The following is a 27,387-nucleotide window of genomic DNA, read 5'->3' on the forward strand; positions in this document are numbered from 1 at the left end:
TTAAGCACGAGCAGAGTAAATGAGAGCAGGCTTTCTCTCTATCCCTACAGAGCCCCTTTCCTCCTTGTAACTGCCTTGATCCCTTAGCTACTCTTTCCTTTCTGGGTTCTATAAATGATGAGCATTTGTTGCCTCAGGTATATGCGGAATTAAAAAAAAAAAAAAATCTCTGTAGGCCGGTCTGGAATCCTAATCCCTAATTGTGATTACTGTTTCTATGAGAAGCTGTATTCTGAGTTGCAGATAAGTTACAAACATTCCTTAGGAGTATGAACCATCTGCATGTTGAGGTAAGTAAAGACATCCTTTGTTGCTGGGTCTTTTTAAGTTTGTACTTCATTTTAGAATCTAAAGTTGTGACAGATAGTTGTGAAGGTATCAGAATGGGCAAAAAGCCCATTCTTCTCTGGCATTAAATTTCCTTTGCTATCTCTACAACTTCTGAGATGCCTACATTTTCCTTTCCCCTCTTACAAGAGGATCATGTCTTGGTCTTTGGATAACTGTGCTTTAAGAATATAACATATAGCTGGGGACTTGCTTTTAAAGTATTACACAGAGTTTTCTCAATTTAGAATACTTTTTTTTTCCCCCTTGGCTGACTTCACTAAATACCGTAAATTCAAGAAGAGCTCCATGGTTGCGGATCTGGTATCGATTATCATTAATTCTTCCTTTTATGACTTTGCCACTTAAATACACATTTAGAAACAAACCAAATAAACATTAAATAGCATAACTAGATCTTTGACTTGGGTGGTCCAGTGAGTTTCAGCATGTGCTTAAGCTTTGAAAGGTGGTTATGAAAACATTACATTTAACCAACCCATTAAATGATTGCAATAGATTTATTTTGAAATGTATTAATTCAGATATATTTAAAAAGAAACCTTGGACTATTTATAATTTATTCCTATACAAAGTAGCTAAAAAGGTAAATTTTTGCCCATATAAGTGTTTTGTCACGGTATTTGAGCTTGGCTGAAGTATAACCTGGTTGGTTTCCAACCGTGTGCCATTGGGCAAGTCACTTGACTGAGTTTTTGTTGTCTCATTAGTGACAGGGAAGATAAACTCCTAGGCTCTTCTGAAATGCTAGGACTTGGCAATTCTGTGGACTTAAAAGTTGATATTTAAAATAATCCTTTGCAGCGGAAAGTATGCTATTTACTCCACAATATAAATGGAGAGATGGCACGTTCTGGAATGATCAATAAAAGTCTAAAAATAGCATATAATTCTGAGCCTTCTTTAAAAAGTTGGTCTTTATTTATGGCCTTGTTTATTGAACTGTGCACACAGTTGGGAAAATAGATGGGGCATCTGGAAAAATACTAACAAAATATTTATGGGCAGAGACTATGCCTCAGCATCTTAAATAATTTGTATTACGGCATGTGGTGATACTGCCATCAAATGCAAGGTCAGCTATGTGAATCAGCCCCATTAGAATAACTTTGGATTTGGTCCAAGGGTGTTTTGTTGGATTGTGTGTTAGACGTTGGAGGTTCTAGAGTGAAGTGTTTCCTCCTTTTTGTTTCTCTTTCACACCTTTTGGTGATCATCTTTGCTTCTCTGTCTGGAGACCCATTCCCCCACATTACAGTGAGAATTTTTTTCCGGGGTACTTGATTGTCCTAAGTTACTTCTATATTAAGGATTCTTAACTGGTTTCCTGGAGGAAGAATTGGAGATTAGATCATGATCTCCTAAAACCATTGTAGAGAAGGTGGTTATATAAAGAAGAACTGTAATAAATCTTAAAACAGGCACTGTAATGTACCATGTTTGCAAAATCAGATGTGGTTCCTGCAAGCAGAGCCTGGGGCAAGCCATTTTGATTTGTCACAGAGGCAGCCCTTGGGCAAATGCTAATGGCACATGAAGGAAGAGTGACCACAGTGTTTCATTGGGTTCCTTTGATCACTCTTACCCGGTTTTAATATTATACCAACATTTTATCAGAAACCAAAATACTTCTCAGTGTTCTAACCCTGGCAATTGTTTTTTTCCTCCCTCTCTGAACCCAGAAGAGAAGGTTGGCTGTTGTGTCAATATCTCATGCAAATAACTCTCTTAAAAACTATAGCCATGAGGACTTCTGAGCATTTGCTTCCCATTTGTCCCAGGATGCTGAGAGGGCAGAGGTCATATCTTAGCACCCCTGGACCCTACCCAGTGCCTGGTGTATGGTGGGGGCTTCCGGTTGGATTGGGTTTCTGAGGACCCTGCAGGAATCTTCCTTTAGAATCTTAATAAACCACAGAAAATCTAACTGATCATGGAAGGCAGAGCATAAAATGAACCTTGTTCCTCTTGTCCTTCTGTTTACATCTTCAGAAATGAGGGCTTTTCTCCCCCCTGACCAACAAGTGTAATCCTATAAACGCAGAGTTAAAGTTGATGCTTTAATATCCACACTTTGTAATAGAGAGTTGATGATAAAAACAAACCTAAATCCTACCTTTCAGCAATAGGCTAGTGAAGGATGATTACATCTTTAGAAACTGAGGAGGTGAAACGGTGGGTGCCTCGACAGGAACGTGAGTTGCTTAAAGTCGAAGAGTCTGACCACATCTATTCTGGCTGCCCTTTTTGGGGATGACCGGGCCCTTGGAGACCCATGGATTTGTGACCATCTCTACTTAGACCCATGGATTTGTTTAGGTCTTTACTGTGAGTTCTGTGGCCATATTTTTGTCATGACTTTGCCACCTTCTTGCTCGATTTGGTACTTTTAGGCTTGCCAAGGATTTACCGGTCCACCGTCTAGGCATCCTGCCCCTCTCAGCATTCCACCCGCTGCTTCTGTACTGAAACGTACGTTGGAGACACAGGCCTGTGCAGCTCCTTCTCAGCCCTGGGTTCCTTCGGTGCTTAGAGGCAGAGCCCGTGTTTGTCAGTTGGTGGTTTAGACAAGTTACAGGTAAAACACGATGAAAGTCTCTGTCTAGATTCTTATCTCTTGCCCCAGCAGAAGCAGACAGGGAGGAAGGAATGAAGTGAAATGTCGGGCAGCCTTTGTTTAAACAAAAGAGGTGCTGGTGTCTAGAACAATTCCAACCCCTAAAACAGAATAGTGCCTGGAGGTGGAGGAAAGACCTCATAAAACTTTACACCGAAAGCCTAATGTTGAAGTTAGGGCTCGTAAAGTCGGCTTCTCAAAGACCCAAACGAGTCATCCTGGAATGTGAAGGTGTTCATTTTATAAAGAGAATGAAATCTTCAGTGCCAGGTGGTCCCAGGATGGGTTAGTACAATCACAGTGGAGGGAAAACCTCTCATTTTAAGTGTTTCCATTTGTTTTGTGTGCGTGGCTTGTTTTATAATATCCAGATAAGTCGGAAGGCTGCAAGGAGGTCTTGTTACAATAGCAGTGCTGCTTTGATCTGGAATAGATAAAGGCTAAGTGATGGTGTGACTGACTTGTAGATATGTAAAGCCACCCTGAGAGGGGAGGAGCCGGGGGGAGTGGATGTGTTCCCAGGCTGGTTACCCATAGTTGCCTGAAATCTGGAAAAACTGGAAGAAGAAATGACTCGACAACTCATGGAACCTCCTCTTCTGATGGTGCTGAGGTGCCCACGGCAGGTCCGTGAACCTCCTTGCCCACTTCTTCACAAGCCTTCCAAGGAAAACGATCTGGGTTAGAGGGATTATTCACTATATTTGTAGCCCCACAAATTCCTCCTGATGATGACCTTTTTAGCCCAGTTTAAACTCTGTTAAGTGGAGAAACTGATATCTAAGCAAAAGGAAGAAGATGAGGTCACTTATCTTAATTTTCTTAAACCTTTAATCATTGTAAATACAGATCTGGTTTCTTTGGAACTTGTAGTGATGTCTTCGTTTTGTGGTGGTTGGTTGACTCTTAGCAGATTGAGTCATTGGAGGACTTGAAGATCTAGAATAACATACCATCTGTAGAGGAATGATGACAGTAGCTGGTCTTGACAGACCAAAAACTGTATTTACAAAATCATCTAACAGATCTTTTAGTTACTGCAACACACCTGAAATAAATGTGTGCTGACCTGATGGGCATTTTGAAGGCAGGACTGACGTCCTGTGTTCATGGGGCTCTCTGTCTCCTGTAGACAGTATCCCCGTTACCCAGAGACAGAACTTAGAGAAGCACCAGGGAATGTAAAGCTCTTGGCACACACAGTAGACATTCAGTAAGCACTTGATGAGCAGCTGATAGCCGTTGGGAACCCTGGTGGGTGAATTCTCAAGTGGAAGGTGGGTGATGCTATGTTTTTATTCACCAGCCCAAGGGACACTGCCCAGGCTCACACACTACGATCCTGATAGGATACTTGTTGGCATTTACTATCCTGCAGATTCCCCTAGGGTGGAGGGGTGACTTTGCAGTAGAATTTGAATCTTGATGTGCATTGGCTTTCCCCTGTGTTGCTGCTTCGAAGGCTTTCCTTGTGGGAGGAAAGTTGTCCTTCTGGCCTTGTCACCCATTTTTGGCAAAGGACCAGCGGGTAAGCCTCCTGCCCTGAAGATCTCCTACAACTCAGCTGATATCAGGACCCTGATTACATGCAAGCGATCCTCACCCAAAGAACTTTAAAACGAGATTTTTCTTTGAAATTTAAAAGAAGAATAAAAATGTGCTTGCTTTTCAACATAGATTGATTAGCTGGCACAGAGGGAAGGCCGGCCTTTGAAATCTATAGGCATCACATTGCAGGCCTGACCCTGCTGACCCTGGTAGATTAGTAATGGTCTACGCAGCCTGCTCTGTCAGCACGTCTGGCCGGGCAGGCACAGATGGTGCCAGTTGGAGAAAATCACCGCGGAACACTGCACTGCAGCCTTGGGAGGAGGAGCTGAGACTGGGTTGTTTACAGACGTGTTCCTGCCTGGCGCTGGGGAACAGACCTGTGAGGATGCCGGTCCAGGTTTAGGACGCATTTGCTGATTATGACTGAAGTAATGCTTTCTTGTCGTAGCTCAGGCCTTCTGCACCGTTGAGCAGCTGGGATTTTTACGGGGTCTGTGGCCTTGGGGTTGTTCTGGAAGGGAATTTGAAACTAGAACTGATCTCATTCCAGGGAGTCAAGCATAATGCAATACTTGTTTTCCTAGAGTCAATCAGCCTAAGGAAAATGTGAGTGGGCTGGAATGGGGTGGGGGGAGAGGCAGGAGGCTTTAGAGTTTGAGTAATCAACCCAGGGGAAAGAAGAATTTTATGATAGAAAGAAGCTTCTGCCACCTCTGTCGTTCCATCTGCCACTGGGTTCTGGGGTGTCAGGTGGCACCCCAAGTTTATGATCAACACTCCTTGTGTGGGGTCAGGAGAGCAGTGATTCTGCTCCCCAAAGATAGGAAGGAAAAAGACCTCATTCTGATGTAGCCACTGACCGGAGAATAGTCTTCTAACAAAGTTGATCAGAGCTAAAACTGTAAGCCTGCTCTTTTGAGTTAGGCATTTTATTCTTTGAAAATTCTACTTGGAGTTGCATTGAAAGTCTGGCCTTAAGGAACTGTCTCCTCCTAACACCCCTCTGTCTGAGCTGTATTTCAGCAGGTTGAGGACAGGCTGAACAAATACCAATGTTGAGCTGCTGTGCAGGTGTCTCTTTGCAGGAGACCCGCAATCAGTCTCAGCCAGGGACTTGCACCATTCGTAACTTTATTTTGTATTCTTCTCACCAAAACTTTGTTCTTTAAGCCTCCATCCAGGTTATTCTGGCTTTGCGACTTGTTACTGTTTAACTGACTCATTGGGTTTCTTTTGGGTTTTATGAAATATGTTGTTTCATTCTTGAATTTTCCTTGGAGATGCTGCTGCTGTGGAATGGGAACTGCTCTTTTAAGCTCTGACTTGAGAAGAGTTTTACATAGTGGCTTCGGAAAGGCAATTAGTTTTTTCCTCCCAAAGATATAAGGAGGCGGGTCCTGTTTGATGCACGCCAGTGCTTTTGAAATTGGGATATGGGGCACGGTCTGGAGGGAGATCTGAAGGAATGAAAAAGGCCTTTTGCTACATGCACACAGTGGGTGCACGCTCCAATGCAGATGGCTTGCTCGAGCCTGGAAGAGAGATACACTCAGAAAGCACACTTAAATCTGACGGAGGTTTATCTATTCTTGGTCAGTAGAGCCTGGCATAGGCAGGGTGGCTTCATTGACTGGTTGTGAGGCTGAAGAGGGAAGTCGAGGATGCCTCCCCTTGGGAGGCGGGAGAAACCAGTGGATGATGAAGTGCGTTGGCCAGAGGAAGAGGAGTTTTAAGCAAGTTTAAGCAATTCGTAGTTGAAATGTCCATTAGGTCCCTGGATCTCTGGGTCAGGATTTGAGTCTAGAGAGAAAGTTGGGAGTTGTTAGCACAGAGCCATGGAAGAGAGCGCAGAGACAGATGGGAGAGTGAGGAGAACACTAAAAGCCAGCTCGATTCCGCCTCCCACTCTGGTGTTGCAACAATGACGGGTATTTGCCTAGAGCACACAAATAACACAAATCACTCAGCGATTGTGGGGGGGGTCGCGCTTGTATATTTGGTAGGAAAATGTAATAGTCTTGGGAAATTGTAGAGACAAATTCTTAAATGACCCTGAGGTAGAATTTTGGAGTGCTCTGGTCCATTTCACAGATGCACTACCATTCGGAGTAGCTGCCAAAACCGAGCAGAAGATGGAGAGCGGAGGGTCTGTAGTACAAGAGGCGAGCATGAGCTCGTTTATGTAGGAGCAGGAAGAGCAGAGGGACCAGCGGGCCGCGGGAGCCAAGAATAAAACCTGGTCAAGAGGCCACATCAGCCCAGCTTGGCAGACAGGCCTAGTGGCTTTGGTAATTACACTGATGCCTGCAGTGTGTGTGCCTTTTCCACTGAGTTTAAAAAAGGCTTTCCTCTAACTACTGGGTCTCCCAGAACTTGGGCCCCTTCTGCCCTTGGTGGTTTTTTTTTTTTTTTCCCCCCTGTGGAATCTTTGCTGTGTCTGCTGACTCCACGACCAAACTCAGGGCCCCGGCGCTTCACACAGCTGCTCCCCGCGTCCCCCTCCCGCCGGAGCTCCTAGGAGCTCTGTGAGGACATGCCCTTCTGGAAGAGCCCAGCAGAAACCACATGACTGCATGGCTAGACGGGCACACGTGGACTTGACCAAAGCCTTTGCTTTTTCTATTTCTCTCTCTCCCTCCCTCCTGCTCCCTTTTTCTCTTGCTCAGTACTTTTGGCATAAGTAATATGTAATTAAAATCATTAGAAACTTCATGGCAAGGTGTATCACTAGTGGTGAGGACTTATTAACACAGGAACTTCCTTTGGATTAATACTTTTATTTTGACTACAACTCCCTTTTTATACCCATGTTCACCACCAATTCTATTTTAAGTATTATAACCCTGGGAATGGCAGAGGAAGAAGAGATTGAACACTTTAGGGAAAAGAATCCAGAAAGATAATTCTGTAACTTTTTCTGTGTATGCCTCCACCATATATAAAGTCCCAGAATAAATATCCAAGAGTCTCATTTTCATTCATTGTTGGGGTGTTGCTTGTGTTGCTTTCTGGGAGAAGAGAACCATAAGCAGTAGTTAATAATGTGTTTCATGTTATTCTTTAGAAGGAGACAGTACATTGAGACTAGGATGTCCTAAATATTTGCAGCTGGAATACTTCTGGCATTTGTTAAATTTTTAGTTGTTTTAAAATTCCATTCTGTTGTATATAAGTTGGCTTTTTTTTTTTTTGCCACTGTCAGTATTGGGTTTTTTTTTGTTGTTTGTTTTGTTTTGTTTTTAAATATCCATTCACCTTTATATAAATATTAGGGGTACCTGGCTGGCTCAGTTGGTTGAGTGTCTGACTCTTGGCTTCAGCTCAGATCATGATCTCGGTCCTGAGATCGAGCCCCGCGTCAGTGTGGAGCTTCTTGAGATTCTCTCTCTCCTTCTGTCCCTCCTTCCACTCCTGCGTGCTCTCTCTCTCTCTCAAATAAAATAAAAAATAAATAATAAATAAAAATATTAGGCAAGGATAGAAGTTAAGTCCAGGCCCCCCCCCCCCCCCGGTCATTTACTGGACACTCTGCTGCCCTTTGGAACTCAAAAATGTGCATGAAATGGTCTTGGCCCTCAAGGAGTTTGGAGTCCAGTGGTGGTGGGTGCAGAAATAGATGCTTTCGGTTCAGCGTGGTCAGGGAATATAATCCATTCCAGGGGGGCACACTTTTGGGGAAAATGTTCTCATTGCATTAACCCCACCTCATTCTTTAAGATCCAATCTAGGAAGAGGGGCTTGTTTTCCAGTCAGAGGGGTGGTCTTGGTTTTAACCATCCTGGGATAGGCAGGTAACTACAGTCGTCAAATACCAGTGAGCTCTGAGGTGGGGGGTGGTGGTGGGGTGGGGGGAAGGCTGTTGAGCGAAGCCAAGGTCAGATCTTGACCTAGAGTTCCTATTTATAGTTGAGGTGTGTATGATAGTAGATGACTCTTCCAGTCGTGTGGAGGATGAGAGGAATTGAGAAATGGTAGACTGCAGTAGGAAATCCAGCTGGGATCCAGGAGGAAGGCCTGAATTAAGGCAGGGACACTGAGCGTGGCTAGGAAGAGAAAGATGAGAGAAGTATCTGGAGATGAAACTGGTGGGACTTTTTGGTGGTTATGGTGTGGTGTTTGTAGGGAATGGCCACCAGGGAGGGGTAAGGCTTGCATCTTTTTAGCCGAAGTGATTGGCTAGGTAGCACTGTTGGGCTTGTTGAACCAAAGAGGAAGAAGAATTACGTGGGGAGACCAGTTGTGAGTTTGTATCATTCATCTGCTTCTTGAATATTTAACTTTTAAACTACATTTTGGGTGCTGTTTTACACCTCTCTTTTATAAAAAGTTGAAATACATGTTCAAGTCTGGCTGTGGTGGTTTTGACAATTTGAACCTGTAAGAGTGGCCGTGTGTATGGGGCCTCTATGTCTAGAGACGCGAATTTAGGAGGACCGGAGCTGCCACATTCTCGTATTTTCCACTTTAAAGCCTGTCAGCTCTGCCTCTGTGGGTGACATTGGGTTTCTGCTTCCTTCTTACTGTCTCTGCTGCTCCGCCCCCTCCTGGGGCCTACTGGCTCCTGTGATGATCTGCTCTCTACAGCGCAGTGAGGGTGGTCCTTCCAGACCACAAATCAGAGTATGCTATCCTTTGCTTCAACCTCTAGAGACTTCTCATTTCCCTGAAAGTGAGCGCAAACCCGCACCTACCCGCCCCGAAGCTATAGGTCGGGTTCCCCAGGGTATGGACTCAGCGTGGAATGTGCTTGTGGGAGGTTTGAAGAAGGCTCCAGGGAATAACACCTCTGAGGGGCTCGGGAAGCAGGATTGCACAGAGCGAAAGGTTGAGCTTTGATGCGGTGGCAGGAGAAGGGTCGGCTGATGTTACAGTGATCCCTGAAGCTGGGATGACCTTTCAGACTTCTCTCTTGCACCCTTCGTTTCCAGGTTGCTGGATGTACCCAAGCAGGGGGTTTAAACTCTGGTGGGCAGTTTCCTTTGTCATGCTGCTCATGGACATTACTTCACTGGCTGCTGTCTGCAAGCAGGCTTTCCAGGCCCCGGAGGAGTAAGTCCCTTGGTCCCCGAGGGGTTTCTGGATGGTAGACAACAGCATTCACTACACACGGCTGGCCTGCAAGACTCTGTGTGGTCTCACTGCCCGTTGCTGCTGCCTCTGCAGTCTCCCAGACTCCTCTCCTTTGCTCACTGTGCTGCTGGGGCCCCATTGTCTGTGTATCGCTTTGACGTTATATACATTTACTTGGTTTTGGCTGATGGGAACGTACGCTCCATGTGGGGTAGGGACTGCTTACCATTTGTGTGCTTTTCAATTGTGTCTTTTGAAAGAGGTTCTTGGAAAAGAGAGCCCATAAAGTGTTCTTCCTTTGGAAAGGGAGATAGTCAAAGATTTAGAAATGCAAATGAAATATAATGTAGGTGGTGGTCGTGACTATGGTCTGAGCATTCTGGGACTCTTTAGACCGACGGATTAACCTAGAGCATTTTGCCGTGATGGGATTTATAAAAAAGACTTTATACATACCCTAGTTTTCGGTACTGTGTCTCTTGTATGAAATCATGTAAACCTATTGTACCTTTTAAGACTCTGCTAGTTTGTCATGGCAGTATAATTTTACATTGGACAAGATTCAATTGAAATAAATATTTATCTGAAGGCAGAAATTATGCTATTAATAATTCAGAAGAGTTTTCAATTAAGCATTAACAACATCATTGCCTTTGGCGGCAGTCTGCTTGAGCTCATAGTATCGAATTATTTTTCTCAATGAAGCTAAAATTAAACCTCAGGTAACCAGAATGCACAAATCCCAACTCTTTAATCAACATGTGCTCTCTTTGAGCATCTCTTAGGAGAAATATAGGATAGCAAAATAGATCAAGGATTTCTTCTTTCTTTTTTAAAATGTCCCTTCCCAGGCATATCCTGTGGTCTGTTTACATTTGGCTCCGTATTCTAGGACAACATCCTCACAGTTCACTACTTTTAAAATTCTGATTCAAAAGCATGATCTTGAACTACTTGAAAATTTTTTACCAACAGAGAAAAATTTTTTATGGCATCGAAACATGGGCTAACTAATGCATTTCCTGACGATCTCAGTGATAACTACATAAAGGCCTGCTTTTACTGATGGGAGATTGACTTGGATGATCTGTACTGTTCCTGCCCACCCCAGTCCCCCCGCCCCCATCAGAAGACTGGTTAGTCTTCAGTTCATCAGATGCTCTGTTTATTAAAATCCCTCGTTCGACCTAACATGTTGAGTGCATGTACTTCGGTTGAGAACAATTTTTAAAATTTGTGATTGTAGACTGGAGAATGAGCTGCTTTCCTTTCCTGAAGCAATAGTTGATGTTTCTGCATTGCAAGTAAACAGAAAGTGATTCCTCAGGCTCCCAGAGGTGTTGAGGGTACTTGTATTACTTGGCATGCTTCCTTGGTGTGTGTGTACGTAAAAAGCAATAAAAGTGATGTTACATTTAGATTTTATCTACACGAAGTTTTTTCTTTCTGTTTTGTGGGCTAGGGTCTATTTGCATCCAACATCCTTCCAGGTAGACTAGTATCACTCTCCATACTTCATGTTTACCCCTAATTTTTTTTAATAAAAAGGCACTTTCCCACCTCAGACACTAATTATTAAAATTGCCTGATTTGCCAGACAAACATGACTCAGTAGTGGTATTTGAGCAACAAATCAATGAGCAAATATTGAAGCAACACACATGCCACACAAGCATGACACCATCTGGGGTTCTGTACATGATTTATACTTGAAGACAGAGAGCATCTCTGCCTTTAAGTGGCTCAAAATTAATTAATAGGAGACTGGAAAGAAACAGAAAAATGAACCAAAGCTCTTAAACTCATTTTCACAGTTGCTAGTGTAGTAATGTCATTCATTCATTCATTCATTCAGTGTTTGCTGATCACTCTTGCTACTTGTCAGGAGATGTACTGAGGGCTGGAGATAAATGGGGAATATGTGTGTGTCCTGATCCTTCAGGAGATCACAGATGGGGTTTGCTATGTTTGACCATGTAGTTAGTAACATGGAAAGATCACCTTCAGTGATCCAGAAACGAGTGAGGTAATTACATAAACTACTTAAGACTAAATTGTCAGGAAGGTTTAATCTCTGATAACTGCAGAGAGAGTCCTCTTCATCACTAGTGACTTGTGGGGTTGCCTGTGGGTCTCTAGATTGTGGGGTGGGGGAGTGTGTGTGTGTGTAAGTAAGGAAGGCAGTGTTGGCCAGAGAATCATGTTGAGTTTGGGTGTTCTGTATATTTCCAATGCCATTTTCAGCTGTACTTTTTTTTCCTTTTTCTTTTTTTTAAGTAAGCTCCATGCCCAGTGTGGAGCCCAGTGCGGGGCTTGAACTCATGACCCTGAGATCAAGACCTGAGCTGAGATCAAGAGTCGGACACTGAACCGACTGAGCCACCCCGGTGCCCCTAGATGCTGTCATGTTGTTAGAGCATAACTATTGATGTTGGAGTCTGTAGTTCTGATTTTAAGTCTGACTTTGTAATTTACCAGCTGTGTGAAATTAGGCGAGTGACATAAACTCCTTGAGCTTCCACTTAGGCATCTGTAGAGGAGAGAGAAGCTCTAAACTATCCACTTCATGTGCTCTTTGAGGGTTCAAAAGAGACAACGTGTAATATGAAAGGAGTGTGAAGATTATGTTCTACATGTAATAGTTGTTAGTATTGGATGGTTGTGCAGGATTGGTCCTCCTCAAACATACCTTCCCAACATGGTTTTCAGTTTTGGAGGATAATTGTGGGCTGCATCCAAGGGATATGTTAAGAGTTTGTGGGCTTAGTGGTGTGATGGAAACTTAAGGACCCTGTCTCATGCCTTTGAGATTGATAAAGGGAAATTAATTAATGGGTAAAGTGATAATTCCAGGCCTCTACATTTTTCTTTGCAGTCAGGCTTGGACTTTGACAATTTGAAGGAATTATGTAAAAGCAGGCCATATGTATATTTTCCCTTTCGTTTCATTGAGTAAATTTCTAAGCCATCAAGAAGAAATGTTCATCTATGCGAACATGACTTGAGTGTAAGCCTGAGGAAGGCTAGCATTTTCATATATTCTATTCACTGCCATTTCCGCAGGGCCTGGGGCAGGGCCTGGTCAGTGACAGATGCTCAGTGGATTTTCCTTAAACTATTGGCTCTGTTGAGAACCGGTTTTTTGGAGGCACTCTACAAGGCATTTGGTCATCGTGGTTATGTCATTTCAGAGTCCGTGACCTTAAGGACCTCATCATTAACAAAGAGAAAGAAAAATAAACAGAAAATGCAATTTTAACAAGTGCTCCAATAGAGGAGCTGGGAGGGCGGGGAGGATGGCAGTCAGGAAGACTGCCTGGAGGTGGTGGTGATAATTATATTCCGTATGATGTGTTCTTCACGAATGGCGTGCCACTAGGTATTCTCAGTTCCAAATACAGGCAGTAAGAGGGTTCATCATCTATAGAGAATTTAAGAACAATAATAAAACCGACTAAAAGTTGGTTGGTTGTTTGATTACTACCCGGGGAGCCAGTCTCAAGTAAGACTGAGATAAAGTACTCCTTCCCTCTGGGCTACTTTAGGCCTGCTCACCACCCATCCCACACACCCCTTCCTGTGCTTCAGTGTTTTCTGGGTGGAGTTTGTCCCTTTGAGATACTTGAGCTTTAGAGACAATTGTCTCCTGGAGAGAAGAGCCTTCTGGCTTGGTAATGATGATTTTACACAAGTGTTCTATAAAAAAACAACAAAAAAATTGAAAAAGCCTAAACTCTGAATACACATATAATTCAAGACAAGCCTGTTAAAATAGAAAATGTTTGCTATAACTCTCGGAAGTCTGGAAAGGCTTTTCTTAATCTTTAAAAGCAATGTGGTCCTTGAAAAAAAAATCTACTCAATCTTAAAAAATTGAACCAACCTCATGTACCATATACCTCCGCTATTTAAAAAAAGAAAAAGACCTTTTATTTGTCAAAAAAATTTATAAAAATTGGTTTTTGAATTCCATCATTTTCATTTTGAATGTCCAAAATGGATCTACCAGTTGGTTATTGTTTTGTGTTAGGTTTTTTGTTTGTTTCTTAGACTTAAGAAAAAAGTTAGCTCTTCTCTTGGACTAGCCAAAGTCCATCCCAACTCAGTGATGATCATTCACTGTTGAATTTTTATCTTAATGTTTTGCCATAATTTGGGTGTTGTTCATGTTTTAGGCTAATTAAGGATCTCTTCCCTCACTGTTTTTTGGGGTGTATGGAATGACGTGGGCCATTAGTCTCAATATCTATAGCAAACGAAAAAAATTAATTTTAGAAAGCTCTGAATTCCCTAGGATGGATTTTTGTTTCTTGAAGCAGTCCCTTTTCAAATCTAATGCTGTGTGGCTAGCCATAGCCACCAGAGGAGCTTATTTACCCAGTGAAGGCTACACCATTGATTTTTGTGGAGTAAATCGTAACATTAACATTCCATTATGCTGAGGACAGAACTAATAGGAGAACATCTGTGAAGTCAGAGATCTGAAGTAGATTTCAGAATGTACTATCCAAAAAAAAAGGTGAAATGGAAAACATTTACAGAAGCCAGTGGGTAAAGCAAAGACTTTAAGGGAAGGTAACAAAGAACGAAACTGTGTCATTTTGTGACTTTCTAGTCATTGGGACATACCAAGACGGATTTAATGTATTGCTAACCTAATTTACTCTTCACCAAAATTTAGCTGACTTGAACATGCACACACCTCTGGAGCGTCCTTGGATTTTCTCATTAGGGTTTCAGGTATTTAACTCAATTAGAAAATGCAGGAAAATTATTTGAATGTTTTAATCTCATTCAGTGCTTTTATCTCGGGTGGGACCCTCTGAGGGCAAGAATAGCAGTTGAGGTAGAGAGTCAGGGAGGGGCAGCATCTTTCAGAAATGCCTACAAAATAACCTGCCTGGGTCTCTCTAGACCAGGGGGCCTGGCAGGGCTCTGAGAACGACATGGGAAGTAGAACAGAGATGTTTTCTTTCTTCTTTAGCTGTTAAATGGAGCGTCTGTAGGACCCCTCAGTGGCACTGGAAGGAAGGGGACTGTTGAATAGTTTGGGAACTTGGCAGCATATACTAGGGAAAGTGGTTTTGAATGTGAGAATTTAGCTATATTAAGATTAAATGAAATCTTAGGGTTTATTATGTGCCAAATACTGCACTAGGCATTTTGAGGTGTAAAGTAAGTGAAATTGAATCCTATCTCTAAGTGACAACTCGGGAGAATGGGCATCTGGAGGACTCTGGAACCTATTACAAGCCTCAACGCTGTGGTTTTGTTAAATTAGCTACAGTTAATCTTACTTAGCCGTTCATTTTGTTATCCATTAGCCATTGTTTTGGTGGAAATTGGGGAAGACCATCTACTTCTTGGGAATGTGATAAGGAAGGAGTGGTCAGACAAGCAGGAGGATGACCAGGAGAAAACCCAGTAAGAGACATTCACAGAATGGCAGGTGTGATGTGGAGGTACCTGGAGACTCTGAGGAGAGGAGCTTAGTGGGAATGGGATGGGAAAAGCCGGCTTACAGAAGCTGAGGGAAGATTATTTTGAAAGACAAAGTGGTGTGTGTGTGTGAGAGAGAGAGAAAGGGGGTGACCCATGAATTCAGCACTGTCTGTACCATCAGTGTGTAATTGTGGTCTTGGACAAGTGATTTCCTCACTCGGCGCCTCAATTTCCTTGTCTCTAAAGCAAGGTCGATACTAGCAGCAACTATTTTAGTGATTGAAATGAGTGTTAATTCACATTGTTGAGCAACCAGTCTCCAGAACTTCTTTGTCGCGCAAAACTGCAGCTCGCTACCCATTAAATGATAACTCCCCGTCCCCACCGCCCCCCCCCCCAACTCCTGGCAGCCTCCATTCTGCTTCTGTTCCTAAGAGTTTGTCTATTTGAGATAACGCCTGTGAGTGGAATCCTACAGTGTTGGGCTTTTTGGGACTGACCTATTTCACTTAGCATATGTCCTTAAGGTTTCTGTGTGTTGTAGCTTGAATATTAACCAGTCCTCCAAAGGAAGGACACCTTTTGAGGGCCAAACACTATTTCATTGCATGGATATTACCAGATTTTATTTATCCATTTGTCTGTTGATGGATATGTGGGTTGTTCTACCTTTGGGTTATTGTGAATAATACTGCTACAAACCTGGGCGTACAGATAACTTTCTCTTTCTTAAACAAGCGGTGTTGGCTTTAGTGCTCTGCCTGAGTCATGGCTAGGTGCAAGGCCGGGTGTAGGAATAGGGTACGCACAGGAGATGGAATAGCTGTCAGAAGCGTCTAGAAGTCCACTAATGGAAAGAAGCAGAGCTCAAAGACAAAGACATTTTTCCTTTAGAACTTAAGAAGTACTATTCCCTAGAGTGTTATGCTTGTTGTATTTTTCGGTAGAGAAGGGAAGGGTCCATCTTCAATTCCTTTTTAAACTTGAGTGGCTGGAAAACCTCAAGTGGGTCTCCCATTGTGTTGGGCTATAAAAGCATTTTTTTTTTAACTGTACAATTTGTTTTTTCTCGTGCTGTGAAGGACAATGATAATACGGTACCTTCTAGACAGGTGAAGAGGACATGACAGAAATCCTGCAGTTCATGGCCAAGCTCGTGTTGCTCCACCTGCTGGGACTGGGGTCTCCAAGCCCCACTGTGCCTAGTCCCTTGCTGGTGGTCCTCAGCCTCTCCTGTTGAAATCTCACTCGTTTTCTCCCTGAGAAAAGACATAAGAGCACACGTTGATGCTGTGTCTTGTGTGTGTTTTTACTGAATTTGTAAAAATGTTGCTGTCTTAAACTGGAAAGGTAATAAACTCTTAGACCTTTACCTGATCAAAGGTAGAATCGTATTAGCCACCTAGTTGATGATGTTCCGGGATATGCTTCAGGCTGGACAGAACTCCCAGGAAGTGTGATAATCCCTGAGTAAGGTCAAAATTTATTCTTCAGCTTCACCAAGGTTTTATGAGTAAATTACCTCTGATTTTTCTTCAGTGGCTTGATGTTGAATAAGCTAATGTGGAGCTGTGAACAGAGTAGACTGGTACTGTCATTTTGGGGTAAAAAAAGAATGAGGGAAAAGGTAGAAAAAAATGTAAAATTAACTGTTTATGGCCTATTTAGCCATAATGGATGGATTTTTCACCTAATTAGATGCTAGCTTTGTGACTTGCCCGTTTCTCTCCCACATTTAAATTTGTGGGGAGCACCACCATGTTCTCCTGCTTCCACCCCAGTTTCTAAGGGTCTCCGGCCACACGGCAGACCCCCGTCTGGGGGATCTGTGCCGCCCTCCCACTCCTTGGAACTCTTATTTCACCTGCTTCCTGCTTCCTTTGCAGCTTTAGATGCATAAAGAAGTGATAGTCTATTGAATCACAAAAGGCATTGGGCATTTCTGCTCCAACTGTGCTAGAGCTGAGCCTCATCAGAGCCTCTGTCCCATTCTCGGGGCGGGAGTGTTGGGGGGGACATGAGGGCTCTCTGCTGGAGGGAAATTGCTTTGTGTGAGAACTGAATGTTCCTCTTAGGAGAGCTTGCCTGACTACCAAACACAAATGCATAAACTTCAGGACATGACTTGGGCTCTCATTTCAAACTGGGCACGAGAGTCTGCTGAGCTATGGCCCAGGCTCTTGTAATTTTACTATCGAAATGTTAAATGCTGCTTGGACACACAGTAGGAGCTAGGCCTGCCCTGGTTGACCCTCTGCTCACCCTAATCTTTGAGTTCTGATTGGATGTCCTCTCACTCACAAAGCTAATATTTTAATGTGTTGGTAGGCTTTGAAATGCTGGTCTGCAACCGAAATAGAGAAGTGACTTTGCCAGAATAGCAACTGTGAGAAATGACTGGTTCTGGGGGATAAAGCCTGGACTCAAAATCAATAGATGAGGATTTTTTTTTTTTTTTTTTTTGACTTAAAAGTCTCTGTTCTCTATGAGTAAACAGAGCAACACTTTTCCTCAACGTAAAGAGTTTTGGTGGATGGAGTTTCAAAAAGGTTGTCCCTGTCTTAGTTGGGTAGAGGATGTTAATTCTTATTCCTGGAATTTTATGAAAGGATGGGAGAAAAGAGTGAGCAAACAGAGCAAATAGGAAGAAGGGGAGGTACCGGTGGTTCTAGGCGCAAGGGGTTGGCAGTTTCCCAGGGCATAGGGAGAGATGGCAGAATTCCAAGCAAGACAAGCAAGATTTTGTTCCCTCTTTCTCTAGCAAATACATGTTGGTGTTACCTGATGGATGGTGCAGATTATGAGGAAATAAATCTTGAGAATCTTCTCTGCTGGAGGAAGCCAAGTCTCACCATTGTTCACTTCAATATGGACTAAAATTCTCTGTGCTCTGGTAGGCTCTCCTCGACTTCCTTCTTACGTCCTCAGTCCCCCTACTGTCTTTGGTGGCCCAGTCCACACTAGCTATAAGCTTCTCTCCTTCAATACAACTTTTGTTCCATTCCCCACTTGGACTGTGGTTTACCTGTTTAACTGTTTCTGCCCTTTGGGTCTTGGTCACTGTATCCCTGTATGAAGCAAATTGATGCGAAGTAATAGGTATTTTATCCAGGGGATTTGATACCTAGGACGCTAAGCAATGGTTGGGGATTTGGGTATTCTGACACGCAGCCTAAAGAAGAGAGTTCTAGAGCAGTAGGGCTTCTTGATGCTCCTGAAATCTTGTATGTATTGGTTGAGTGAGCCAAGGGTCTGGCCATATTTAAATACACTCAACGTAGTAAGAATGTTTTTTAAATGCATAGTTTTCTGTTACCAACTTTAGAGATTTTCATTCACTATTACAACTGGAAAAGACCACCACTGGTCTCTTTCTAAAGATCACAAATTGATGGATATATGTAGGATTCGTTGCTGTCTCAGGGTGAGAGAAGGGGGAGGGAAAAAAGCAAAGACGCAAGCCCCTGAAGTTACGCTTCTCAAGAGCAAGAAAAGCTTGGCCCAATGACGGGCTAGAATGAATGAGACTGGCTGTGTGTTTGCGTTCTCAGGTTAATTGTTTGTTTAGCTGGCGCTCACTTGGGGCTAAATACCTAAAGCTGTTTTACCTAAAGTGCCTGACTTGAGTCGTGGTTTTGACTATTTATTGAAACATTCTAGGAATCAATCTAGCTTTGATAAGAGGAGGGGATAAATAAAAGGATTATTAGAATAATTAAAAAAAATGATACTTCTTGACCCCCTCTGGCCACCCCCCCCCCAAAAAAAAGAGAAATCAAGACTTAGTTTGTTCTTTTATCAAGACCTCGCCCAGCTAGCTAGCCAGGTTCTTTTTATGTGGCATCAGGCCTGGAGTTAGTGTGAGTCAACAAATGGACAACAGCAAATGTCCAGCCATCTTACTGGTGTCAAGCCTAGCAAATTGGCAAATTATATGAATACACCAAATGTGTAAACAAGTTTGCATGAGCCAAGTATTCCAAATGGGGACAGCAGCTGCTGGTTCTGTCCTTAAGAATAGAAATGCCCCTCCTGATCTTCTAATCTGTTATTGCCCTAGGTTGGGAAATGTCAGCTGTAAGATTTATAGATTTAGGGCTCTGGGATAACAAGTTCCCTCTTTGAACTTTTCAGCTCGAAGAGCTTCTTGTTATCCAAGCAGAGATAGAGAGACCTATTTATGCTTCCTTGTATTAATTCTTGAGCCATTCACAGCATCTGTGATGGGCTTAAATTTTTTTTTTTTTTTTTTTTGGTAATTAATACAAAAGTACTCATCAGTAAACCATGATAACTTTCAGCAAAGTTTCCCTTCAGTTGGTAAGCTCTATTCATACTGGTAACTGGAGCACAAACCTCTTAGACTCACACTTGTTTTGCCGTCTGAATTTAATTGAACCTAAGCAGTATTCTCAGAGTAATGGAATAACTCTACTCCTTCCTCTGTTCCTCCTTAACACCCATCCTGTGAGTCTGTGTTTCCTTCTTAACCCTCTTTCCACAACCTCCCCTTTAAAAATGTTGACGTGAGAAAGATGGCTTTATTTCTAGGAAGATTGTTAGTGCCTCATTGAAATTGAGTATCTATGGTTCATTTTGAGTGCTGAACTTGGTGGTGGGAGGGGGAACATTTCCCAGCAATTCAATAAAACCAGCTTAATATCTGGTTATTCATAATCAAGTGGCAGGTAGAGGGGACTCCTGACCTAGCTGGTCTTCGGCTTCGATCAAGAGAAATTGGTAAACCACTTGGTCTGTGAATCTTTTCTGTGCTGCTCTAGTGTCAGGAGAATATTTCCATGGATATTTTATTTATATAGAGAAACAAAACCTAAATCTCAAACCACCATTTATAAAACCCACAGAGTGCTGGGCTGTCATTTTGGCTGTAGGCGCCTCTGGTTGTGTTCTGTGTGGTGGGTGAATGTGTGTCTGATGGGGGTGCATTTTAAAGGCAAGACCCATTTAAGGATCTAATTTAGTGATGTTTTGCTGAGCACAATCCTCGCTCTACATGTCTCTTCATATATTTTACAATTTTAACAATATTTAGGTGTCAGCTTACTTGAGGCAGGCCTAACAATTTTGGGACTGTTTAAAACATACATCATCACTCAGTATATGTCTGATTGAGACATTAGCCATTCTTGATTAAATTGAGTACTATTTTGTGGACTGTGTACGAATATGTGTATATTTAACAAATGAGCTGACTAAATGCCATTAAGTGAGTTGTCCGTATTTTGGCTTATGCCTTGCCCCACCTTTAAGTTTTCATATCGAAATCTAGCCTTTAACTACTACTTTAAAATCTCTGCCTTTTAATTTTGGATACCAAATATGGCAGAGTTATTCAGGTGGCCAAGTAGACTTTTTCTGACCTTGAATGTGGTTTACTGGTATTACATTAAAAAAAGAAAAAGTCGTATTTGCTGTTTTAGGATAGCATAAGCCTGTGAGATTTTCCAAAGATCATTTTTAAAGTCTGACATGCAGCTGCCTGACATCTACATTTTTAGCCAAAAGGCGTCTTCCTTGCATTCGGATTTAAGTGACCCTGGAATGCAGTGCAGGGATAGTTTGCTGTGGGTTAATCTTTGGACACTTCATATCTGACAGGCACCAGCATCTGTGGTTTATACTGCATTGTTCTTTAGGTCTAGAAATAACATTCTCCTAAACCTGATGATAGTCGGGGGAATGTTTACTAAGATTGGTTTTCTTCCATTTGCATGGTTTTAAAGCTGGAAGTAAAACATAACACCACTGTGATTTAAAAAAAAAAAAAAAAAAAAAGTCATTCAAAAAATAATTCATGCCAGGAGTAAGGTTGAAATAATCCCAGGAACTCCTGTTTTGGGGTGGAACGGTCATCAAGATGTATTCTTTTGTTAAGGAACATATGTGTCCCTGTTCTTTACTATGGATGCCAGCTATGTTAACATAGGCTTATCGGAGAGAGAGTGTACTTTTGTATGCATATACATTCAGGGGAAGGCATTATTATTGGTGTTTTCCAGCAGCAAAACCAAAAAGTCAAAGGAGATACTTTCGTTTTAATATGATGTTAATGGAGTGTGGATAAGAGAGTCCTTTGTTGAAAGTTGAGCTGACCACAATTCATTTAAATTCAGTCAAAGAGCTTTTGGCCCTACCATGTAGGGCATATAATCTTGTTAGAAAGCTCTTTAAAATCAGTAAAAAAATAAAACAACCTTAAAAATGTGGTAGCACTGAGTTCATCCTTTAAGAAATAAAATCTATTTTCCAATTACAGGACTCTATTTTTTTTTAAGTGTATCACGGTGTTTTTATTTAAAAAATGCTTTTATCCTGTATATTCACTGCTGTTTAAAAAAAAAAAAAGTGTCCTTCTTTGTCCTAAGAATCATTTCTGTCCTCAGCCATTTCAGAGCTAATCCTTGAGGCGGCCATTTTGCTGAAAAGCAGTTAAAGAAAAGCTGTCTGTCAGCCTGGTCTGGTTCTTGCCGGGAGAGAGTGGCTAAATGCATTTCTAAATGCCCGACGTGAGCTTTAGTTCCAAATTTTTGAATGAAATAAAATAAAGGTCAGAGAGTCAAATATAAAAAAAAAAATCTTGCAGACAGAGCCCTCCTTAGCATCTACTCATCCATCTCAAATCTAGGAGCTGGGAGACCATTGTACTGTTATCATACTGATACTGAGCTGATAGGAAATTTCATGGAACACGCTGGCTGTTGTGAAGGGCAGCTGATAATAATGGTGCAAACTCAACAAAAAAGTTTAGTTAGAATCTGCTGGAGGTGTTTTCTATCATTTGGCCTTGTTCTGTTGGCTGCTGGCTTTTGCTTGGCAAGAGGGAGGCATTGTTCTTACTCCCCAGCTAGAGAGATTTTAATGTGCTTAAAAGCATTGACTATGCACTTCTGTTACTGCCTCTCCCCAACAAGACAAATAAATAAAAGCAGTGCACTGCTGTAGTGAATAGGAAAACCCACCCAAACTTAGAAAATTCACATAAACCTGAAAAGAAGCTTTTTTTTCCCTTTTTTTGACTCAGAATAAAAGAATCCTCTGACTATTCTTCAAATATTTTTTCCTTAGAATTGATGGGTATATTTTGATTCTTAAACACTTCTATGTAAAATTAAGAGTTCTTTCATAAAATTAGATAGCATTTTACAACTTAGGATTGGTCATGTTTCTGCCCTGACAAATTTATGAGAGGAGAGTCATGCTAACAACAGGGCCAATTCCACTAATTAAAGTCATGCCCAAGTAGGTTAACATGATATAGATGTTTGCTTTTAATAGAGCTTAGAAAGGGTACTGAGTCCTGAAATGTTCTGTTTGGAAAGCTTTGCTCTATAAAATTTGCCTTTAACACGGCTGATGACTCTTAATTAGAATGATATACTTGCTGGTGTGATGTCTTATTTGAGAAGAAACACCACCAGCTTGCCGAAGTGTTCTTATTTTTAATGTATTAAGATACCTTTCTTTGGGCATGGCATTTCTGAGTTACCTGTCTTCGCTGTGTTTTAGGTGTGAATCATGGCACCACAGTGAAAGACAGGTTTATTGCTTTGAGGGGTATTCGTGTGTATGATTAAGAGATGGAAGTGCAGAACTCCAAGATTTACCTCCTTCCTGTTCCAGTGGGGCAGTGGGGGAGGGTGAGTAATGGGATGGTCTATAACACCGCAGGCCCTCGCCAAGAGACCTCTAGTCAAAACAGGAAGATAAAACCCAGAAGATTTCAAATGGGAGTATACAGTTTTTGATACTCTCTGGACATACTCATTCAGTGCAAGCAGTAGAGTCCTCTGAATATTCCCATCTTACTCTTTCCAGATTTCTATTAAAAAAGTGAGTGTATCAACACTGGTTAAATTATGTAGGTACTCTTAAATTTTGTATATCTTCGCCCTGTGCTTTTATTGCTTGACATTCTTATGTTGTTGGGACATCAGAGAAATGCAGTGGCCTAATTACAGGACTCAGATTATTTTTGTGAGTTCCTATTATTGAATGTTAGAAGTGTAATGACAAATTTAGCAGTGTTATCTTTTCTGGAGCTTACTAAAAATTAGCCTGTTTCTTTGAATCTTTCATTTTTATTTATATGTACTTCATTCCAGTTTTGAAGTGATGAAATGGGGGATTGGGGGGATAGAGTTTTTCCCGTCTGTGTGTTTGTGTGTGTGGGGGTGAGATATGTGTATTTAGCGCAAAAGGGTTTAGCAGGCCTTGGAGAGGGCTTTATCCATGGGATTTTTTTTTTTTTTTTTTTTTAAACAAGCAAATACAGAGGTAGAATGGGGGCATCTGGTAGTGTTCAAATGGTTTGTTTCATCACCAGTGACTCTAGATACAGGCTTCTGGGTTTTGTTTATTTTCATGTTCTTTATAAATGACAGATACCACATTTAGAACAAAAATCACCCTCAAATTAAGGTCTATCCTTGCCTTGGAGTTGGCTTATTTCTGAGAGTTTTCAGGTACTGTATCATGTGATGAGATCTTTTGACTTGTTGGTGGCATTAAATTCATGAAAAGTGACTGCCACAAGAGAAATTTTTGTGTTAAAAATACTCATTTTACCCTTGACTTTGGAATGTCTTCGTGGTTGGCAGTAGACTTCCTCTATTAAAGATGAAGGTAACATGGGAACACTTCCAAGCTCTTCGTTTTCTCCTCTCTGCCTGAGGTGACTAAAACATTCCCATAAATAACTGGTACCCTTTTGAACTGACCTTCAGGTTCATGTGATATAAATATTGATGGCCTTGACATTCCTTAGTATATGCACAGTTCAGGAGGCAGAGTATCTCCAGATAACTGAAAGCAGGTAAACAGGTGGATAGACAGTCCTGGGCTCTCCCTGATCCCCATAATTCAGGGGGCCCTTGTTAGAACCGTGTTGGGGACCCTTGTTAGAACCGTGTTTCTGGGCTTTGTACAGGAAGAATGTCTCATAAGCAAAGGAATCCGCAAGTTCAGGGCTTCTAGTCATTTCTGTATCTAAATCTCTCAGGTTTGGACCCATGTTAGTTTGGTCTTAGAATAAGATGTTTTCTAGGACAAATAAGTAGGGACTTGAGTACCACTACCAGGGTGATATTGAATAGTAGCTAAATTCTTTGGAGCTGGAATTCTCAGATTTAAATTCTGGTTCTACCACTTACTAGCAATGTCACCCTGGGCAGATTATTTGACTTCTCTCTGCCTTCATTTCCTCAGCCATAAAATGGGGATAATCATGTCTTAAAATTTAATGACAAGATACCCAGTTGGGATTTAGCACTTTAGTAAAGATGTCTTCAACATGGGTTGTTAATGAGCTTCCAGGTATCCTGTGCCTATGGAGATTAACCTACAAAAGCTGAAAAGTCCTCCTGTTTAAAAAAAGATCTCTCTTTGGAGGTTTGCCCTCCTAGAGTATGTATTTCATTCATGAAAACCATTTATTTAAAAAAAAAAAATGAGGGTATAGCACAGACTTTGCAAAAAATGGTTTAACAAGTTTGATGTTGCCACTGGTTTTAAAGTAATTTTTCCAGTTTTATGCAATGTGTGTATTAGAAATGGGAATATTAGAAAACTTAGTTCATTGTATTGTCAAGCATTATTGGTAGCCTTAATTTATATATCCATTGTGCTGCAATTTTAGTTGTCAGCTACCCCCTGCAGGGATCATTATAGCACTTGAGGGGATAGAATTACTGCACTCTGTTGTGGGTACTTTTTTCCCTAAGAAGTATGGGCACCATGAGATAGTACTTACCCATCTGTCGGTTGAAGCATTTGTATGTATATTACCTGAGCACTTAGGCATGCCACCAAGAGAGGGGATTTAAAATGGAGGAGAAAGACGAAAAATCAAAAATAAAATAACATGATGGAAATAACAGAAGCCTCTTGCAAAGAATATCTAAATTGTTCTTAAAAACAGATTTAATAGCCAGTAGCAAAACCATTCACTATTGTCTTTAAGAAACAAAGCCCCATCTACAAAGTTGAAACTGACGTGCAAATCTGGAAATTTTCCAGGGAAGTCAAGCCACACAGGCTTCTAGATCTCAAATTCAAGGGAAAAAAAGAAATCCAATTTACAAAGTAACTTCTTACATTGATTGTGTGCTGTCAGTGTTTGGGTAGAGCCTGAGACATTAACTGATTAAATTCTTCAATATATGTGGTCATAATTATGGGCTCCTCTGTTTGGAGCTTCTAAATGTGTGTTATTGACACATGGGACATTCACTAAATGAGGAGGAGGGAGCAGAGTGGAACATTTTGGCCCCAGCCTCATCTTTCCTAAAAAGAAAGAGTAGAGAGCTGTTCAATTCAATTGACATATTTTTATTGATTGCCTATGCTTTGTAGCACCTAATAAACTCTCATAACACTTAAAAACACTTAAAATTACTTAGAATCAGTAGTGAAATAAAACTCAAACTATTTTTTGTAAAGTCGGTGCTATATTCTCTTTTTCTTTTTTTCCCCAATATATAAAAAAAAAACCACTGCATCTCCCTAATTTTCCCTTTTTGGTTACGTTAGATACGAAAATACTCTGCGCTGGTGGTGAGATTTCAGGTGTACCCCTGGGCTCCTTGCCAGCTATTGTCCATTGTGCTGTGGGCCCTCACACCTTTGAATTCCACTTGGGGGATAAGATATGAAGTGTTTCTTTTCTTTGCTTTTTTTCCCCCTCCTATATTCAGTTGTCTTAATTTTTTCCCCCTAGGTGGCCCCCACCTCTAAGGACACAGCTCTTTCACCAATATGGTAAGACTGGGGTCTGGTCTCCCATGATTCTTTGTGCGTGGTGGGACACCTTGTGGGCTCATGACTTGGGAGGATTTTGGTGGTGCTGGGGCTGCAGAGATAGACTCCATTTTATAGATGGCAGAAGCGGAGGCCCAGAGAGATGAAGAAATTGGCCGGAGATCATTCAACCAGCAAGAGTCAGGACCATGTCTAAAATGAGTGTGATTTTGGCATTTCTACTGAGGCCTACTGGGAGGAAGGGATGTGCTAGGATGCTGGGCTCAGTCATGGTTAATGGATTGCAGTGGACGGACTGAGGAGTGACAGAAAAAGGGTATAAAGGTAGAAGAAGGAAACAGGGTTTGCTTGAGGCTGTATTGAAGGGATACCCTTTGGTGAGGAAGCCATGGAATATTCTTCCTCTGATATAGGAGGAGAAGAGGAGATTAAAAGCTCGATGAAGATCAGATATTTTTAGTCGTTATTTACCCTCTTTTGAAACTGGAATAAGGAATATTTATTCATCCAGTAATTTAGGGTAATGGAGTCTGGACAGTTTGTGGTTCTACCTTCTTGCCTCTTTGGGTCCCTGCTACCTTTTGTTTTGCCAAAAGAGAAAGCAAGTGAAATGCTTTCCAGATCTGATAAATGCAGAGATCTCAAGTGAAACCTCTGGCTCCCATCCTGGGGTGAGGTCACACAGTCTGATATTAGCTGGATTTGTGTCACCATGTCAACCAAAATGCAAACCGTGTTGCCATGATTCTTTTTCGGCCATCTGTCTGTAGGGTCAGTGGGAGGGGGCTCTTTGGTCAGTTGTATAGTCTGTACTATCATTCAGAAGCCTAGCCCATCCATGGGCATGTGCGTCGTGTCCTTTTCAATGGGTAGTTTTAAATGCATGCGGGAAAGCTTTTAGTTGTAAACGGTGGTATGGCCTTGGCCTGATCTGTGCTTACTCATATTCTTAAATTCAGTCTTGTCTGGGCAAGTCTAGAGGCCTGGTGTTTTGGTTTCCAGGGGTCTGTTTTTGTCATTGTTTGAGGAACCTGTGGGAAAGACCTTGTTCTATGGGAAGACTAAAGTTGACTTGGACAAGAAATATTGAAAGGATAGGTAACCATTGCTGGTACCTTAGTCAATCAAAGCATAACTGTATGTTAAGTGTACATATCTGAGAATAATGCTTATGATAATGGTTAATGAGCGCTTACTATGTGCCATGAACCATTCTAAGTACTTTATAAATCTTCTCAAAACCTGAATTGTGAAATATATGCATCTCCTACGCTTGTCTAAAGGAGGTTGTAAACCAGTGGAGGAATGTGTATGTAAAACCAACTTCAAAATGTCCTGGAGGGGAGGAGGATTTCAAGGAGAGCATGCTGACAATGCTTTGGGTTATTCTACAGTTGAACGCCTTCTGGAATCATGCTGGAAATCTACGGAGATTGGACAGTGTTAAAAGTGAATCCAGAAACTGAAGAGAACTGATTGACCAATATCTGTGTGCCACAGTGAGCATGTGAAGTGACACCAGTAACTCCATCATGGATTGGGGTTGGCAGCAATAAGAATAGGTGGTGTGGACAACAGGTGGA

At 41.8% G+C, this 27,387-nt stretch overlaps 1 long non-coding RNA gene across 3 annotated transcripts in view; it reads left to right on the forward strand.

Annotated features, from left to right (window-relative positions):
- LOC141370106 (uncharacterized) overlaps positions 1-27,387 on the forward strand; it is a 223,151-nt gene that overhangs the window by 158,881 nt on the left and 36,883 nt on the right. For 2 of the 3 annotated variants that reach the window (XR_012373856.1, XR_012373858.1), the window contains exons 5-6: positions 25,764-25,804; positions 27,199-27,376. This is a non-coding gene — a long non-coding RNA (uncharacterized lncRNA). Of the gene's footprint in view, positions 1-25,763; positions 25,805-27,198; positions 27,377-27,387 lie in introns of those variants that run through there. The other variant, XR_012373857.1, reaches the window with a different exon arrangement.

Source organism: Callorhinus ursinus, unplaced genomic scaffold, assembly GCF_003265705.2.
Source record: "Callorhinus ursinus isolate GAN/ISIS: 27379988/994484 unplaced genomic scaffold, GSC_fseal_2.0 scaffold26, whole genome shotgun sequence".
NCBI lineage: Eukaryota > Metazoa > Chordata > Mammalia > Carnivora > Otariidae > Callorhinus > Callorhinus ursinus.